The sequence below is a fragment of the Canis lupus genome, chromosome 18 (assembly GCF_048164855.1).
Source record: "Canis lupus baileyi chromosome 18, mCanLup2.hap1, whole genome shotgun sequence".
NCBI classification, from domain to species: Eukaryota; Metazoa; Chordata; class Mammalia; order Carnivora; family Canidae; genus Canis; species Canis lupus.
In genome coordinates, this window is record NC_132855.1 from 40,741,590 (window position 1) to 40,762,173 (window position 20,584).

Here is a 20,584-nt window from a genome sequence, read left to right on the forward strand (position 1 = left end):
AGAATGAGAACTTGAGCTGGGGGGAGAGGGAGAAGCAGATTCCCCACTGAGCAGGGAGCCCAATGCAGGGCTCGATCCCAGGACTCCAAGATCATGACCTGAGCCAAAGGCAGATGCTAAACTGACTGAGCCACCCAGGAACCCCAGATAAAATCTTTAAATAATAAAAGAGAGAGAGAGACAGAGAGAGAAAAGAAGAAGACCCAAAGAAACAGAAAAGTATAGCCATATACTTTCCCATAGCTCAGGACTAGGAGATATAAAAATTCTCTCAACTTCATGAATAGATTCAAAGAAATTCCAAACAAAGTGGAAAAAAAACTTTTGAAGAATTTCACAAGTTGATTAAAACACAGAAGAGCAAAGGGCTAAAACAAGCAAAGCCACTCTTAATGAAAAACAATGTGAGGGAATTTTGCACTAATACCAAAACTTACAAAACTGACAAAATCAGTTTGTGATTGATGTAGAAATAAAGCCAAATCAATCATCAAAACAGTAAAGAGATCCCAAAACAGAACTCTGCTTACATGGAAATAAGTATCAGAAAAAGCTGGCTAGCTCATTATGCCTGGCTTGCTAATCCAGCTCTCTGAACTATATTAAACTATATAAATTGGACAAATGTAAAACTTCCAACATCCACTACTCATACTCCAAGAATGACAAGTAGAAACCATTCTATCTTCTTAAGTCAAGTGGCGGGTGGAGGAAGGTATAAATTACTGAAGATTAGTGAGCAGAGACAAATACTTTCCATAGAAACTTAATTTATTCTTCACTGTACAGTAGATATAATCCGATGAGAAAAAAAAGTTTCAAGGCCCTCAATAATTTTTGTGTAAACGAATCTTAACACCAAAAAGTTTGAGAAGTATTGTTTTAAAAAAGGGAAAAAATAAATAAAAGTTACCTCCTAAAAGAATGGGACTCTGGGGAAGGTAACACACGTCATTTTGAAGTGCACACCATTTTGAAATGCCCACTCTACTAGTCAGAAGACATAAGCCTAGGAAGGAAGTATTCCAGTGGAGAGAGGAGCAAATGATCTCAACATGATACCCTGCAATTAGCCTTTCCTTAGGGTTCCCTAACTTGCTTCCCCCATCATCACCTACCAGCCCCAACTGAGGCTCCTGCCCTGTAAGAAACTTTCTAGAGCTGTGTGTTCCTGTGACACTGCTATCACTTCAGACATTATCACGCTTTGATGAATTCCCTGCCACAGTCTGACCCACTAACTGTCCTCAGAGCAGTCTCAAAGTCCCTAAAATAAGTCATAGTAGCCTGTTATTTTAGATAAATCCCTTTCCTGTTCTATTTGGGAGTCATAGCATTTGCCCCCAATACTGAGGAGCCTCCTTGAACTATACTAGGTGTCCCATTCCCTGCTCAGAGTCAGAACTAACAAGAAATCTGACTATTATCCTCCTTAATATAAATAATCATTGAACCAAACAGTCCTCGTGAAAGTCACCCATTAGTGCTCCTCCTTCTTCTTGTATCAGTGGTGAATTATGGAATTTGGGGGGGCCAGAGGTAGAAACAAAAAGGCGAGGGTTTCAGGGAGAATCAGACACTAAGCTCCCAAAAGTAAATGCTAGCCCTAAATGTTGCCCCATGTAAACCGCTCAATCGTTGAAGTTGGCTCTGCTCACTCCAGCCAAAACTGGAAAATAGCTGGGCAGACCCTGTCATCTATTTCTCTTCTATAAAAAAAAATTTTCCTACCATTTCTCCCTTAGCATTTAAGGACTTTTTGGAAATGCTAACCTATCTCAGCTTAAAGAAGGAAAAAAAATTTGGGCCATACTTGGGCCAATAAGACCAGAGGTTTCTAAGGAACATTAAAGTGTTAAGTTACCCAGGGTATTCCCAGAGAGCTTTAAAGTGTAAATTATAGAAAGGAAAAGAAGCTTTCAGAACGTTTGCTACAGTACAGGTGTTATGTTAGTTTGAAAAAAGTCTCAATACATCTTTTTAATGTGTAAATTTAAGCTTTATTAAGAATCTTGGGGCTCCTGGTTGGCTCAGTCAGGTAAGATTCAGGCTCTTCCGCTCAGGTCATGATCTCAGGATCCTGGGATCAATCCCACGTTAGGCTCTTCGGCTGAGTAGGGAGCCTCCTTCCTCCTTTTCCCTCTCCCTCCACTCACAAGCGCGACCTCTCTTTGTCTCTCAAATAAATAAATAAGTCTTTCTTTAAAAAAATAATCTCTGTACATTCTTAGCATATTAGCTTTCTGATGACTATAAGTTCCCAAAACTAATACTATCTGTGCCGCTGATCTAGTAAAATAAATTAATATTCAGATTAATGAAACAATATCCAAAAAAATAAATTTTGTACTTGTGCAAACCTCTTTGTTAACAAGTTCTTTTATCTCTATTAATGGTGGTTTGTGCATGTCAAGCAGATTACTAAGAAAGTATTTAACAGATTCAAACTGTTTTATCAAAACAAATTTACATCTTTATTGATTCTCTTCCTCCAACGTTTCCAAATTTCAAAACATATGTTCATAAATATTTTAGCCTACTCAACTGATATAGTTTAATGGAATGCTACTGTCTTCTCACTGTGACAGACCAGCAAAAGGATGTTTGTGAACTGGGCATAAATATGAAGTGACTAAAAAGGCAGTTTTCTGCCAATTTCACACAAAACAAAATAAAAGATTGGCAATTTTTCAGTGAACTGGAACAAGAACAAGGACAAGAACAATAAATCAATTTAAATTATTTAGACACCCTTCCTAAAATATGTCCCTCTGCCCCCCATAAAACATTTTTCTCAAGGTTTCTGACTTAATTCTCCAGATAACCTTCACTATGCTCATTTGACCTTAGGGATCCCTGTCTTTTGTATATGTCACAAAAATAAGCCTTACAATCTCCACTTAAGAAGGTATAATCAGGCTTATTTTGTAAGAGGAAAGAAAAGCATCAGAGGTTAAGTAACTTACATGAGGTTACTCAAGCTTGCAAAGAACCAAGGGACCTACCCGAAATGCTTTTACTATCACCCTGCTCTGATTTTTTTAAATACACGTGTATATCTTATGAAAGTTAAGTAAAGGTATGTATCTTATGTAAGGAAATGCAATCAAGGCAATCAACACATCTTTAGAAACAAAAGTCTGCCTCTTGGCTACCAGGTGCTTTCATAAAGTATTCTCTTGAGCAGTTTTACTAATACAAACATCACAGACCATCCCTCCTCAAAACCCATTGGAAATGGGTGAAAAAGCTGAACTTAGAATCCAAAGTTTGATTAAGAATTTCAATTTTTTGAATCCTTGGAATCTACTATCCATATACATCTGAAATGTATTACCCCCAATGCCCAAAAATAATGGAATTCAATTAAGATTCTAGAGTAGCTCTCAAAATCCTTCTCAGAGGCAACCGGAATCCCAAATCTAGGCAGACTGTTACTTTGAAGAAAAAAAAAAAAGCAGAGAGCCAAACTGAGTATACAAAAAAATGACTATAGAAGCAGCTCTAGAAAAGAGATTGGGATCTCTACAAATGAACAAATCTGTCAAAGAAATGTCTTTGATCACTGTGGTCATCATTCTGGTTTTAGTCCAAGCTTAACTATAATTGCAGGTTTAGGAAGTGAAGGGCCCTCTTCTCTTTTAAGTAAAAACTAGCTGATCTAAAGAATCATGAATCAACTCCAAGGAAGAGCAGAATGGTAGTAATGATTTTTTTTTTTTATTGGAGCACATTTCTACCGGAGTCACAAACTACTTCACCAATTTAATGTTTAATAAATGTGTAGAGGACATGATGCTTATTAGCACAACTGGTGATAACATCTGGCAATTTTCATTAGTTCTAGTTTCATTCTAATTCTAGTTTCTAGTTCTAGTTTCATTCTAATATTTAATTAGAGAGGTGTAAAGGAGCAGGTGATCAATACCAGGTGTATGTGTTGGGGTGAGAGATTAGAAAAGGAAGGAAGGGTCAATGAGGATGTGTTACTAGAAACAGACCTGGAGGGCAGCCCGGGTGGCTCAGTGGTTTAGAACCGCCTTCAGCCCAGGGCACGATCCTAGAGACCCGGAAGCGAGTCCCACATCAGGTTCCCTGCATGAAGCCTGCTTCTCCCTCTGCCTGTGTCTCTACCTTTCTCTCTCTCTCATGAATAAATAAAATCTTTAAAAAAAAAAGAAGAAGAAAGAAAGAAACAGACCTGAAGTACAGGCAGGACACTCACATAAAAGAAAGAGGTAGCATTTCACAAACAAAGGAACAAACTCAGAAATGAGCCAGCTGACAATTAAGAAATAAGTATTCCAATTTTGCCAAAATGTAGGTCACAACTGGGCCTTCCTTGATGCTCTCATAATCATACCCCACTGCAGAATTCTGAATTCTCAACATGTTTCTAACTTCTTTTATAAGCTATCACTACCTATCATGCACAGAAATGATAACTCATAGACCTATCTTTTTTTATAGATTTTATTTTTAAGTAATCTGTATACTCAAAATGGGGCTCGAACTCACAACCTCAAGATCAAGAGTCACATGCTCCATTGATTGTGCCAGCCAGGCACTCCCACAGACCTATCTTAAAATGTCAATATGGACAAGGGCCTACCTTTGTCTGGGAAACGTACTCAATAAATATTATCTCCATCCCACTGCCTTCCCCCTTGAACCGTGATAGTTCAAAATACACTTTTAGGTAGATGCAGATAAAAGCTTTACTTCCAAAAACAGATATCTAGATAATACAAAAGAAATGCTTATGAAATCATTTCAATCAGCACTTCAAGTTGTAATAACCTTGAAACCGTTTTCCAGAAATTTTAGAAAAAAATACAGGAAATAGTAATAATGAAAACTACCTGCTCTACCCAAAGTATCTAACTAGACCAAGAATACTAAACTAATGAGATCTATGAATTCCAGATCACATTTTAGCTCACCTAAATTCAGTGTAGGAAACTCTCAGAAGTTGTTAAGATGGTTTTGGCTTTTTTTTTTTTTTTTAAGATTTTATTTATTTATCCCTGAGAGACACAGAGAGAGAGAGGCAGAGATAGAAGAAGCAGGCTCCATGCAGAGAGCCCAATGTGGGACTCAATCCCAGGTCTCCAGGATCACACCCTGGGCTGAAGGCTACCCGGGCTGCCCTAAGATGGGTTTGTTGTTTTTTTTTTTTTTTAAGATGGGTTTTTTAATGAGAAAATCAAAACAGTTGTTCAAACATGAATACTTAAACCAAAGTTTTTCCAGAAATATTCACCTAAAGAAACTATCACAATCTTCTAAATCAGTGGTTGGCACACTTATTCTGAAAAGGGCAGATACCAGATTTTGCTAGCCATGCAATCTCTTTTGCAACCACTCATTCTGCCTTGATAGTGTAGATAAGGAATGGAAAGGTCTGTGTTCTATAAAAATTTATTTACAAAAAACAAACAGAGGTCTAGAGTTGTCTCATAGGTCATAGTTTGCCAACCTCTGCTCTAAATTATTCACTTATGACGATTGCCTTTTAATTGAGATGGTTGCCTTATTCCTAGATGGATCCACACCCCCCAGCCTCCCCCGCCCCTTCCCCCCCCCCCCCCCCCGCAAGTGTAGGAAGTGGCTGTTTTCTGCTACAGAATACAGAAGGAGAACTAATTTGAAACCCAAATTAAACTCCAAGGGAATTCTATAGCCTATGGAAATTGACTTTTGGGGTTCTTATGGCTTCTGAGAGACTGGTCCAGAAACTAAGAATCGGAGAGAAATGTTCTAAATGACTGAAGGAAAGATGGAAGTAAGGAAAATAACATTTATTGAATCAGGTATCAGACACAACAAACTAGGTCATTTAAACGTGTTTCATGTAATCTACAAAATTGTATGAGGCAGGAATCATTCCTATTTTCAGGTGAGGAAACTGAAGATCAAAGCAAAGAACTTTAGTCCAAGGTCACAACAAGGATATGAAAACTAAAACTTAAATAACCAAATCTATGCTCTTTCCCATGAGCTATATGGCCATACTAAAAATTCAATGATTGTTTTTCTCATTTCCTTGACTACTTTAAAAATAAAATAGTACTCTGACTCTTATCACCAAGATGATTTTTTAAATGCATAGAAAATAAATCTTAATTGTATACAAATCAATATTTTAATGGAAATCAGGTTTCCACACTTGCCAGCCCAAAGAAGTCATACCCCAAATACAAGTGGTTTTTAAAATGGATCAGCCTAGGAAAGGGGTGGGGGAAGCTGCAATGAACTGAGGTATGGCCATTTAGGTATGAAGTAGTATTTTAGGAACCTTTCAACAGACTCCTTCTGAAATACACAAATACACTCAGGCATTCTTAAAAAGGGCACACTGCACAGGCTCGAATCGTCACTGAATCATACTGTCACATATACTGGTGTACAGACACCAGTCACTAGGGCTAAAGACATATAAAAATACAGTTGCAGCGTCCTTTTCTTCACTGGGGTTGAGGCAACCCCTCCCCACTCAACGCAACATACTTTCACCAAGGTCTACCTGTTCCTGGCAAAACCTAGCTCTGCTTGGTCCCTTTGTTACCAACTCTATTGTCCCATCTGATCTCTGTAATGGGGTCTAAATGCCACTGCTTTTTTTTTTTTTTTTTTTTCATGTTTTCTCTCACTACTTCCATTTTATCTTTGTCTCTTGTATGTGAACATCTGCCTTATTTCTCAATTTTTAAAATGTTGTTCTTTCATAAATAACATCAAAACCAAGTAGAAGATACTACTCTTTCATTCTTTTTGGCAAAATGAAGAATCATAGTGACAGTGTGCATAACGTAATCTTCAAATTTTCAGCTCTGTTTTGATTTCACAGTTGCTTGAAGAGGTCTGTTTCTTCATTATGGAAAACTTTTTATGGCTTACAGAAAGGTGGGAGTTGAGTAAAGATACTTTTTTGGAATACTTAACACTCAGGACTCTCAGTATCCTAACTTTTTTTAAAAGTTTTCTAATTTATAAGAGATTTTTCCCAATTTAGAAAATAAAGTAAGTCTGTTTCTAGTTTTCAAATTCTATGAATTTATCAAAGACCTTATATATGATACTTTATCTTTTGATCTTGAATTCTGGTCTTTAAGAGAAATAGGTTTAAGCAGACAAAGATAATAAAATAGATGAAGACATTTGAAGGAATTCAGAATAAACTTTTAACTATTTTCAAGGACTCTAGAAGCTAACAGCACTGGTTTATTTTACTGTAAAGCTTGAAGTTCTTTTCCCTTATTACAAATAAAACATTACTACCAATCTCACATTTAGAAACTATGATTAGCATTATCTTTGGCTCACAGATCACAAGAGGAAGGGACTCTTTGGAGCAACTAGGAACAAGGCAGAAGGGAAGGGTAACAATGTTAGGGAAGATGCTGGACATCTGCATAAAATAGACTAAACTCAAAAAAATAAATAAATAATAAATAAATAATTTTAAAAATTTTTAAATAGACTAAACTCAAGTTAACTCTACTGTAGCAACAGGAAAAGTAAAAACAAAAGCCTATGCTATACTGGATCCTCCAAAGTAGAAGAAATAAAGAAATGGGAGATAGCTTTAAGATATCAGGCAAATTATCTAGTCTCTCTGAAATGCCAATATTTCAAAAGTAAATGTAAATAATAACAGCAGCCTCTCAAGGTACTGAGAGGATTAAATGAGTTATTGCCTGTAAACCACTTAGCAGAGGAAATGACACAATATGTTGTTTAATTAAGGTTAACCATTATGATTGTCATGGCTCAAGTTGTTTTCTGTACAAACACTGCTAAATCAAGACCTTCATAGGGATGGCCGGCTGGCTCAGTCAGTAGAGCCTGTGAGTCAGGGCCATGAGTTCAAGCCTCCATGGGCATGGAGCCTACTTAAAAAATAATAATAGTAATCAAGACCTTCATGTATTCAAGATTCAAAAAGTATTTATTGATCAGTGGTTATGTCCGAGGCCCTGTACCAAGTGCTGGCTGTTCGAGAGTGAATAAGACACTATTCTGCACTTGTAGAGCTTTCAATCAGTAATCAGAATAAGTCAACAGAGGAAACAAAGGAAACAGAGCATATTTGATGGGCTGTAAGGCTGGGTGAGCTAGCCACAACACTAATAGACAATCCCCTGGGTTTGAACACATTGTATGCTCCCAATAAATGTTTACCTAACTGATAAAATAAGTGCATAGTGCATGTTCAATAAATACATATTTGTAAACTATTTTGCAATATAAATAATTTGTATATTCAGTTTGTTTTAACTAAAATGCTCTACAGCACAATGGGATATGGAGCAGCCCATTATTATTATCAACATCTGATCTGTGCCAGAATTCTATGTGTTAGTATTTCTTGATTTGAAACATACAGAAGGAAGGAAATAAAAAGGAGTAACCTGAATGTTCTGTTAGGAAGCAAATTGTTACAGCTTAATTTCCCCCAGTTCATTTATTCAGCATGTATTTATTTAACATCCATTATCTACCACCGTTATGCTAGGTGCTTGCAAACTAATAGTTAAGTCTATCAATGTAGACAGTACTTCTAAGTTTAGAAAGTGCTTCACATATTGACTTACTTAATTCCCAAAATAACATTATGAGAAAGTATTATTATCCCCTTTCCTAGATGGAGAAATTGCAACTGGGAAGAGAGGTGTGTTGTCACACAACCAGTAGGCCCCAAACCTATGTCTCCCTCCAAATCTGCCATCCTCTTTACTATCCCTCATAGCCTCTGCAGCCATTCATCTACATCACACATCAATGGATTCCTCTCTTGTTTAGTATCCCTATACCATTTAATGAATAATAATGTATTTGCTCATAAAATTCAGATACATTTTTTTTCAGTTTTGGGGAGAAAAGTCATCATTTATTTCTCCCTCACAGAACATAATAGCATATCTGCATCATTATACTTGAAGAAAATACTGCCAAAACTCATTCAATCCCCAACAACATAGCATATTTCAGTTTTCTGCCTCCAAAAAGGAGAACTTACTTAAAGAACCAATTGATTCTATCTCTGGTAGTTTATAATTCTGAAAGCAGTTTTACTGTTTGTTCACAGATTGGTCTGATGAAATTTACAGATTAATTTAAAAATGGGTCTGATCAAGAGAGATGAGAACCAGAACCATTTCTGATCTTTTGACAAGTGTAATCTAGCTTACTTTGAAAAACGATCAAGGAAGTTTTTTGAATAAACTACATTAAGGAGGATGATAGAAAAAATAAAAAAACAAAACCTTGCAATAAAAACATGAAATCATTAACAGTGGTAATTTAGGAGCACTTTTGTCCTAGTAACAAGAGCAATGCCAACAGTCAACAAATTCATCCCAAGGGAGGGGGAGAAATGAGGGAAGTAGCACATATGTGTGAATGAGAAAAACTGAACCATAATTGTCTAAAATCTGAAATGCCTGTTAATTTTAACAACCTTCTACACTACCAGGGTATCTCAGTGGTTTGGAAAACCATCCTAGAGGCTTTGTAAGGCCAGTTCCCCTCGAGGATGGAAATTTTGAAGATACCAGGAAAAGGGAACTAACATTCCCCAAGTGCCTACCATGTACCAAGTCTCATATTAGCATTTCACGTTTAAGATCTTCTACAGTCCTTCCAATAATTTATCTTAATATGTGATACTATCTTCGTTTTACAGATGAGGAAACCAGGCCTCAAAGAGATCAGTAAACTTGCCCTAAGTAAATGGCTACAGAGAAGATTCTTTCAGACATCTGACTCCCAAACCTGGATTCTTTTCATTCTACCACAATGCTGATTACATAAGAGTTCTCATCCCCTGATTTCTAATTAGGAGAATTATCTCAAGAGACATGTAAAACATTTCATTCTGTAAGAAACCACCGCTGTGTAATTGGGTCACACCAAGCTTCTGAAACTTAAGTTGCAAAGAACAGAGGACCTACTCTATATGTTGATGGCCCTGGATTTCAGGAGCTATGTTGTCATGATCCAAATGCGCTGGGAAAAATAATAGCAGAGTGTTAAAGAAGTCTGTATGAGACAGGCCAAGACTTTAAAATGGAGTAGCTGGATACTGATTTTCAAGTTGCAAGTTCAAATGTGTTTTTAACCACTATGTGCTCAGTGTTGAGGATATAATAAATGAATCACAATCTGCATCCCTTAAGAGTGTCCAGTGGAGGGGACAGCCTCATACTTAAAATAAAATATGGTTCAGTACTGCACTAGAGGGATGCACAAGGAGTTCTGGGAACTTGGGAGAGATAGATGTAACCCAATCTGGTGGACAGGAAAGGACTCTGGATAGCACTACTTCTAGGAATCCATCCCACAACAACACTCATATATATACACAAAATATATCAAGATGTTAACAGCAACATTGCTCATAGAAGCAAAAAAAAATTGGAAATAACCAAATATACATCAATAGGGGAAAATTAAATATTATAATATTTTTTACTAAGGAGTTATGTAAATTGATGATACACAGATCTTATATAGAGATGCACAAGGAATGACCTTACGATGGCTTTAACTGCCATACTAGTAATTGAAAAATGAAAGAATGATCATAAAGACAAAAATGCAGCCCTATTTTTACTCTTATATGTGCTAATTTATTCAGAGAATTCTAAGTACATACATGAACTAAGAAGTTTAAGAAGCGGAGAAAATGACTTTCCCAAAGTCAAGGAAGCAATTAATGACTATGAGCTGGTCATTCATTAAACTGAACATATTACAGAATTACTGTTTTGCCATTTGGTAATATTTCCCCCTCAGTAATTTTAGAATTCTTAATTATTTTGAGTTGTTAGGTCATTCTTTGAAATAAATGTGTGTGTGTGTGTGTGTGTGTGTGTGTGTGTATGTTTTTCAATGTCCCTGTACTTACTAGAAGATTTTATTACTACATATCAACCTAAACAAACTTAATTTTATCCCAGGGTAAAGTACTTTCAAAAATCTCTTCAATCTGGTCTTTGCTCAAGTTTTCCTATTTATAATCCTACGTAAATATGTCCTACACAAATAAGACAGTTCTATTCAAATCCACAGAATAAAGCAGACAGTGCACAAAATGAAAGAGAAGAGAGTCAAATGAAAACAGAAAATCATTTTTCCTGAACCTCCAGTATTATTAAAGAACCAAGAATGTTACTGGCCTAAACCTCATTTGGTGTTAAAAGCTTTCCAGACAAAAACAAAACAAAACAAAACAAAACAAAACAAAACAAGAGTTAACTGAAATTTTTAAAAATATTTTATTTATTTATTCATGAGAGACACAGAGAGAGAGAGAGAGAGAGAGGCAGAGACACAGGCAGAGGGAGAAGCAGGCTCCATGCAGGGGGCCTGACGTGGGACTTGATCCGGGGTCTCCAGGATCACGCCCCTGGGCCAAAGGCAGGCGCCAAACTGCTGACCCACTCAGGGATCCCCTGAAATTTTTGTTTAGAAACAGCAGTGAACAAAACTGAATTTAGGAATTGAAAGAGATCTTGAAAAGGTCATCTAATAGCACTCTTTCATTTTACAGAAGAGGAAATCAGGACCCTTCATAAAAAGACACTCATAGCTAATGATTACCAACAGAAGTATACAGCCAGGAAAGTCTAAAAGTATCCTTACTGCAAGCCCAACTGCCTTCTCTGGTATCCATACAGCAACACTTACCCTTCATTATTGAAGAATACTACTTTAATTTAGGCTTCATTATTCAAACGGTCTATCTCTAGGGGATGCAATGACTGCTCAAATCTCCTTCTCAAGGTGCAAGCCTAAAATACTTACTTCACTCATCAATTATTTACAGAATAAGACAATGTTTTTAATTTTCTTATGTTTTACAGCAATATGGTTATCATGAGATAGAAAATAGAGCAAGCTATAATCCAGGCTGATTCAGGAGATTAAAAGAAAAATCTAAATCCAGAATCTCTGCTTTCTAGAATGAAACAGCAAAAATGAACTACTTACGTCAATCAACAAGATTTACTGACAGTTAAAAGTAGCAGTACTTTCATTAACTGAAACCACTTTATCATAACCGAACATTCACTGTTATAAAATTAAAGATTCCTGGGATAATCCGTGAGGGAGGGGAAGGCAGTAAGAGCAACTGAACTTTTGAAACACAGTTTAAAAGAAAAATCCTGCTTTAAAAGCTGTAAAACAATTTATCCTAAAGTAGCTCCATGAGCAATGGACCGCTAATTGACATCATGGAATGCTAAACCAAAAAGTATAAGGTGGGAAGAGAATTTTTTTCAAAAAATGTAACAGCATGATTTCCTTGGAGCCTTGAATAGGCTAATAATAGTCTAATGACAGAAGATGCTCTAAAGTTACCCAAACATAATTAACCATAGAAACATGTTTTCACAGTGCTCCCTAAAGAGCTAATATCCAGCAAAATACATCTTTGGGATTTGTACCACATCTTATTATTTCACTCTAGACTATACATAGCCCTTGCTTATGGTGCTCCAAGAAGGTCTTTGGCAAGGAATAATGTTTAAGTAGCAGCTCAGCCCTACCATCCTCTCCTTGGCAGAGAGAAAAGAAAAAACTAAAGGTAACTGATTTCAGGCAGGGAAAATGACCTCCCATAGACAATATCTGAAAACACAAAGGACATCATTCATGAGCATACAATCCATAGTCTGAAAGCTCGAACCACTGCATGTATTATGCTCACACTTTATTACATAAAATTCTGCTAGAATTGTTGCTAGTGAGCAAATTATATTCATTGTGCCAGGAACATGAATATATGTTTTAAAAGAATAATAAACAAAAAAGGGGAAAGGAATGACAAAGGTTCAGATAGCAGACTAAACAGAATATGAAGATACTGTGACTCGCCGATTGTACTCTTTTTGAAGTGTTTCCTAACTCTGCACTGAATCTGTTCTGAATTCAAATGCCAGGTCTTCTTAAGAAAAATAATAATAATTTATAAACATAAGGAGTACTAATTGGATGATAAAATTCGGTATAGATCTCAGCAGTTAAGGTTGAGAAGTTTTCAAATTTATACCACATGCTAGGGATCTTGAAAGGTCACATCAGGGGAGATTAAACAAAGGACAAGATGTTCAAAGCAAGTGTTTGATGTCTAAATTGTTAAGGGTGTGCTGCTGTAACTCAATTATACTTACTGAGCAGTCAGTGAGTCTAACACAGGAAAGATACGTTAACTGACTGATGGTCCAGTGCTCTATTCTGGACATAAAATGTAAATCCAGTAAAAGGCAAAAACATTGACTAAACAGATTTCTCCACTCAAATTACTCCTGGATCATCTCTTAATTTACCCTGATCTTGTGGTCTTAACACTCCACCTCTAGTTCCCCACTTGTTAGTATGAACTATTTCACAAAAATTTTTTCAAAGACTAGTAAATAAAATAACATTAACAAAGAAAAACGTTTTCGTATGTTGCATTTTGAGAATCTGACTTTACTTTCATCATGCTATGCAATAGCCATCAGTTCTAAAGTCATTTAAGAGCATTAATAGAAAAATTATTTTCTAAATGGGATAAAAGAAAAAAAAAAAAAAAAAGAGGGACGCCTCACCAGCTTAGGTGAGTCAGTAGAGCATGTAACTCTTAATCTCAGGGCCATGGATTTGAGCCCACGTTGGACCTGGAAAGATGACAGCTTTTTGTGGAGCCTATTCTAAAGACTGACATTTACCATAATGACTACATTTATCAAGGTGAGCATTTTGTGAGCTGTAGAAATGTCAAATCAGTACGTGGTACTCTTGAAGTTAATGTAGTATTGTATGTCGACATATATTTGAGCTTAAAAAAGAAAGAGCAAAAAAAAAAAAAAAAAAAAGTCTTACATTAGTAAAGAGCACAGGCTCTGGGGCCAGTCCACGGCTGCCACACTTTGGGTCTCCCCATAAACTGTGGACGCTGTGCTCAAGTGTTGTGTGTCTGGGTTTCTGTTGCTGTAAGGTGCCTAGCTATCCTAAGGACTGCAAGAATTAATGCAAATAAAACCCTTTAAGTAGTGTCTACCATAGTAAATATGTTAGCTCTTTCTATTACTATCATCAACATAATAATGTTTTATGCAAAAACTTTTTTTAGGAACAAAACAAAAGCTTTGTTGCTTCTGGGGTAAAAGGCGCTGCGTGTCTTTAGTATTAGAAACATGTAACTGAGTAAACCTCCTTCTCATTATGATTTACAGGATATTTAAGATCATGTGCGAAGCACAAACAGAGCAACCATTTCTGCTGATTTACAATCTCCACATTTGGGCTCTTCTTCACTTTAATCCTGATTCTCTATTTAATTTTATTTGTGTTTATTGTGTTTTCTTGTTGTAAAACACCGGGAATCCTTTGGGAAATATCATCTACAAAATTACAAAGATAAAGGAAGAGAAAGAAAGAAAAAGAAAGAAGAAAGAAAGAAGAAAGAAAGAAAGAAAGAAAGAAAGAAAGAAAGAAAGAAAGAAAGAAAGAAGAAAGAAAGACTTCTAAAACTGAAGTTTTTCAAGTAAGAAATGTGTTTATGTAAGCAAAATGAAATGGAAAACAGCAGGAAATGTTAGTTAAAAAAGGGAACTAATGAAAAAATTATAGAGGGAAAAACCCTAGAAGTGAGGACAAAAGTTTGAATATTAAGTAGATGGCAATGGGGGGAATTCTATAAAGAGATTTATGGGTGAAAGTGTGGCCTCAAAATGGCAATTTAATAACATCATTGTACATACCAACATAACTGGGGAGTCTGGACCTTATTATGGAAACTATAACCAAAATACATCTGAAACTATAACCAAAATACATCTGAAATAAAACTAGATTTAAATTTCTGTTGCAGAAACAGAATCACAATTTAGTTTTGTTAACTAAAAGAAAAAAATTATTTGATTATATCAACTCCAACCATATGATGTTTATGCATAACAAGCTACAAAAGACAAAGACAGCAGACTTGAGGGCTTTAATTAAACCATATAAAAGGAAAACATCGAAAACAGCAATGTAACAAGGAAAAATAAAAATTACGCATAAAATAACTAGAATAATATAAACATCTAGGCAATAAGCATTTTAAATTAAAGTCCAAATAAATAAGATGTTGAAACACAATTTTTATATGCCTCCAGACTCAGACAAGGGTACAGAAAGATGCTTGAATTGAATTAAATTTCACAAAGCACTTCCTCCACTAGATAAAGGAGTTAAACATGTCCTTTAAATAAATAATACCTTGGGGGCACCTGGGTGGCACAGTCAGTTAGGCTTCAACTCTTAGTTTTAGCTCAGGTCGTGATCCCCGGATCGTGAGATCCAGCCCCCACATTGTGCTCCATGCTTTTAGTACAGATTCTTTCTCTCTCTCCCTCTGCCCCTCCCACTTGTGTCTGCACCCTCTCTCTCTCTCTCTCTCAAATAAATAAATAAATCTTTAATAATAATAATAATACCTTCCTTCTCATAAGTTCCATCATAAATCTGCTAGGATAATGGCAAGGTAAAAACCAAATCCTTCCATGGGCATACAGAGAGATGTTTAAAACATCACCATGCCCCAAACAAATATTCAACAAATCAGTATACACAAGATTGCAATCTTATAAAAGAAAATTAATTCAGTTATTCCTAATTAAACATCTCCAAAATGAGATGGTTGGCAACCTGTCCAAAATGCTATACCAATTTTTACTTATATCATCCCTTGCAAAAAAGACCAATAGCCATCTCAGGGCCACCTATCTGGCTAAGGGACCAGGCCATTAGACACCTTGAATATCTTCACCTCAAAAATCAAACAGAAAAAAGCAATTTTTATTTCTCCAATTTCTCCCTAAAAAGCAGTTTACATGTGATACATATAGTTCTGTATTACACCAAAACACTTATCACCATATACTTCCAATTCACAGGCTTCATTACTCTAATACCTAAGAGCTCTAGAAATCAGGACAGATGCTGATACAACTAAAAGGGATAGATGGCTGTAAAGTTTCATTCACTCTCAATTAATTTTTGAACACTCATTTTGTTCCACAGACCGGGGGTGGGGGTAAGGGGGGGGGGACACACAAAAATTACAAAGACATAGAGCTCCCTGCCCTTAAGGAGTTCACAGTCATGTAGATTATTTGGTTGAAGCAGAACAATAGGACTTTCAAAGGGGAAGCTTGTGAGACAGAGTACAAACAAATTTCCTGGAGATCTAGGATGAGAAGGCACTCAAATACTTTTTGATGGTTGGTCCATTGGTTATGGCTAGCATACTTAGACTCACAAACCTACAGAGCCTATTTTCTTAGCTCTAGAATCAAGACTGTTTCCTGTTATTCTATTACTGTGAAGTGTTCCTGTGGTTAGGAAAATTCTTTCAGTTATGAAGAAATCCCTAGGTGGTTACAGAATAGAGGCAAAGTAATTAAACTAAAACTTACTCAGGTGACTTTACCTGGGGGCGGTGAGCATCCTAATCGCCTGTATCTTACTGTTTTGACCTATGATGCCATTCTTTAGCTCATCCAACTATGACAGGTTAGAGGCCCTGACCACACTGATTTTCCAATATAGGCACACAGCATTAACCACTCTGGAACTGTCTCCAGCACAGCTGAGAGAAGGAAGGAGAATGACTCCCACTTCACCTTCTATTCTAATCTCTCTGCCTGTCTACCTGAAGTCAGTGATGACTTAAGAAGAACTGTGATACTTTACATGCTTCAGTGGCATTTCTGCAAACAGTTCAGAATATTTTAACTTTACTGTGTTGTATTTTAAACTTTTCAGAGAGGTAGCAACCTGTAGTTAAAAATTGAACCATAATAAATTTTTCTGTTAATTGCCTTATAAATTTGTACATTTCCAGCTGAATCAAGGCAAACTATGCTCCCAGAGAATTTCTTTGAGCTCTGCAGTGGATAATGTAACTGTTCTTATAATAAAGCACTGATATTTTCCTACCTGGTGGTAGGATACTATATATGCTATAAACTTCTATATGCAGAGAGATGTGGGTATACGTATATAGCCAAAGACAACCTGTGGATATGTGTGTGTATGTGTAACAGTCAAAGCTAATTCTTGACTTTTAATCACATAGTCACATATTCTATCCCATAGGGCTGCTCCGCAGATACATACTACAATCCTGACCATCTGTTTCATGGTTATGTGATACCAGTCACATAGGTGATCAAATGATAGAATGTGGATGAATCAAAACCCATTAACTTTCCTGACAGCCCAAAAAAGTAAATGCCCCAGGTAGACTGGAAGCTCCATCTTTGTAAATGAAGAGCAGCATAAAAAAAAAAAAAGATGTATCATATTTTTGGTAGAGTAGGTGGTTCATTTAATTCATGAACTGTCATGATGAGTCCCACCATCCCTCTTTCTCTTCCTCTCAACCACTCCTACCTATAATTCCAAGGTCAAATGCTGTGAATATATATTCTCCCAACTTTAACACAGAGCTAAATTTAACTTCCAAAATTATCTCTCCAAAACTTTGCCTCAGTTCTAAAAGACTCAGCAAACACTAAATTAACACCTCAAAACAACATTCACGAAAGTAAGATGTCTGATTATTCATGTAGCAAATTAAGAATTCCATAATACAGGCTTGAAATTTTATATCTACAAAGCACTTCTAGATATAAAAGATTATCTAACTGAGCACCTTTTTTAGAGAATTCAAATATGGAGTTGGTATCAAGTCAATCTGTTTGACACCATTAACAGAATTATTAAGCAAAATATAACATAAAAGCCAAAGTACCTTTCAGCTGACAGATACAGATTTGCTTAAAAATAGTAATCACAGGGCGTCTGAGTGGCTCAGTAGGTTAAGCCTCTGACTCTTGGTTTTGGGTCAGGTCATGATCTCAGGGTCCTGGGATCAAGCCCCATTTTGGGGGCTCCTCCTCTCCCTTTCTCTTTGCCCCTCTCCCTCCCCCTCTGCCCCACAATCAATCTCTCTCTCTCTCTTTCTCTTTCTCTCTCTCTCTCACACACATACACACAGAAATAAGTCTTTTAAATAATATTATGAATAATCATCATCATAATCCATTCCTTCTGAAGAAGGGCAATACTAAGGTCTATTTCCAGCCATCCCTGAGATAGAATGTCCTAAGCACAAGCATTTGCTAGCTAATTTTATATAACAACAAAGAAAACTGGGGTGCCTGGGTGGCTCAGTCAGTTAAGTATCTGCCTTCATCTCAGGCCATGAACTTGGGGTCCTGGATCGAGCCCCGCACTGGGCTCCCTGCTCAACAGAGATTCTGCTTCTCCCTCTCCCTATGCCCTTTCCCCCGTGCTCTCTTCCTCTCTCTCATAAATAAATAAATAAATAAATAAAATCTTTAAAACAACAACAACAAAGAAAACTGAACTTGTCTTAAGAACTGGCTAATCCCAGCCCAACACCTATCTCAAAATAAATGCCAAGAACCAGGTCAGTGTATCTTCAGGAGCAAAAATTCACTGAAGAAGAAATAGCCATGGAAACAGCCACTCCACCTAAATACTTTTAGAGGCACACATTCATACACATAGAAGTGGTATTTTAAGAACCCACAGCCAGTCTAATTCATGCAGAAAAATTCTTAAAAGGAACATTTCCATTATTATTCTGTTGGTTAGTATATGTCCTATTTGCACTAACTTAAACTGGATGTCCTCTTTATTCATTTTCATGCCTACTTTTAGTACTTTCAGAAAGTGACATCCCTTTGTGGGAAGAGTATCTTACTGTATCACATCAGGCCAATAGGAAAAAGATTTTAATTTACAATGACCTGTCGAAAGGCTATTGCTTGAAATCAAATGAGTTACTAGAATACCATCTGAAGCTCATCATGCCTTCAGAAAAGAAAACAAATACAATATCTTACTGATAAGCACTTATTTTTGCAATGCAAATTTAACACTGAAAGAAGTACTATTTCAGTCCACTGAGGATTTAGAATAATATTCATGTTTGTCACTCTGAAGCCTTTGTTAAGGATCTTTGCAAATCCAGTATCAGAAGGCAAAATGCAGCTAGAAAAATCTACAAAGGAAATAAAGAAAAACTTTCAGCTGACCAGGCATAGTAATTCTACAGAAGGTAACCACCATCTGTGTACCTATTTTGGATTGATGCACTAAAAATCTAGGGCTTAACCTGAAAGACCCTGACAGCTAAACACAGCACTGGCTTTTTTCAGCCCTGAACTCTGCTTCCAAATCTGCCACCAACCTCATACACAGCGGTGAGTTACTATCACAGTTTCTAAAAGGTCCAATAGTATTAACTTACTCTCTCAGAAATAAATGTGAGTCAGGGTCTTTACATCTCTGTAGCTCTCTGACCTTCCCTGGTTACAAGTGTTCTTCCCCAGTTTCAATCCATAAATACCATCAGCTTTTCTCAGAATTACTCAGGGTACGTTGCCTCACCTACCCACCCACCAGCAAGGCTGTTAAACCTTTATACTTCCTAAAATCTTTCTAAACTTCTCTTTTAAGCTTTCACCAAAGCACTGTTTCTTAATATTTGTGGGTCTGATCCATCATGCTATCTCTCCCCATCCTCTCACCAGGTCTTCCTCCCTTGTCCTGGTCTTTATGCTCCTCACAGCACCCCAATGCCACAGATACCCGGATCCAGCTCTCAGATCCACTGCCTTCCCCAAAGATCCCCCATTAGTTCATCCATCCAATTCTGCAACTGTTGAATCAAAGACAATCAACTCCCTCTTTATATGCAGCTGATTCCTTCACTACCTCCCATTTACTGAGTCCCAGTTATAAACCAGCAATAGGCAAGGTTTTGTTTGGGGAGGAAAGGAGAAATACAGGAGATGAATAAGAAATAGTCACATATGATTTTTGCACTTAAGAGTTAACTTTATAAAAAACAGCACCTTTCATCATCTTCTACCTGATGTTTTGCCCCAGCTTAGCTTGTTCTTCCTGACCTCCATTCTTATAAATATTCACCAGTCTAATCCCTGTCCATTTGGAATCCTGCATACCCGCCCCACCCCCATCTCCATACCTATCCTTTCAATCCATCTTCCACCCTCCATCCAAGTGGCCTTTCTAATATACAAATGCAACCATGCTTTTCCATGCTCAAAATCCCTTCCCATTACTCGTAAGTTTTCAGAAAGTGTGCAAGCTCCTAAGTCTAGAACAAAGAACCCACCTGATCTGAACTTGCCTTACTTACTATGAACCAACAACATTAAACTACTTTAAGATCTGCAACAGGGGCAGCTGGGTGGCTCAGTGGTTGAGTGTGTCTGCCTTCAGCTCAAGTCGTGATCCTGGGGTCCTGGGATCAAGTCCCACATCAGGATCCCCGCAGGGAGTCTGCTTCTCCCTCTGCCTATGTCTCTGTTTCTCTCTGTGTGTCTCTCATGAATAAATAAAATCTTAAAAAAAAAAAAAAAAGATCTGCAACAGATCATGTGTTTTTTTCTCTGCTCTGTGGCTTCCTACTACCTTGCACACTTTCCCCTTTCTCTGCAAACACTTACTAAATCTTTGAAACTTAGCTAGAGCATCACATTCT

The 20,584-nt window shown here is 36.9% G+C and overlaps 1 protein-coding gene and 1 long non-coding RNA gene across 24 annotated transcripts in view; one reads left to right on the forward strand and one right to left on the reverse strand.

Moving 5' to 3' along the window:
• The window catches only part of LOC140609530 (uncharacterized), a 28,708-nt gene extending 18,371 nt beyond the window's left edge, over positions 1 to 10,337 (forward strand). The window contains exon 3 of the long non-coding RNA XR_012011338.1: positions 9,689 to 10,337. This is a non-coding gene — a long non-coding RNA (uncharacterized lncRNA). The remainder of the gene's footprint in view (positions 1 to 9,688) is intronic.
• Positions 1 to 20,584, reverse strand: part of PPP1R9A (protein phosphatase 1 regulatory subunit 9A) — a 312,092-nt gene that overhangs the window by 271,350 nt on the left and 20,158 nt on the right. The gene's annotated exons all lie outside the window — the stretch shown is intronic.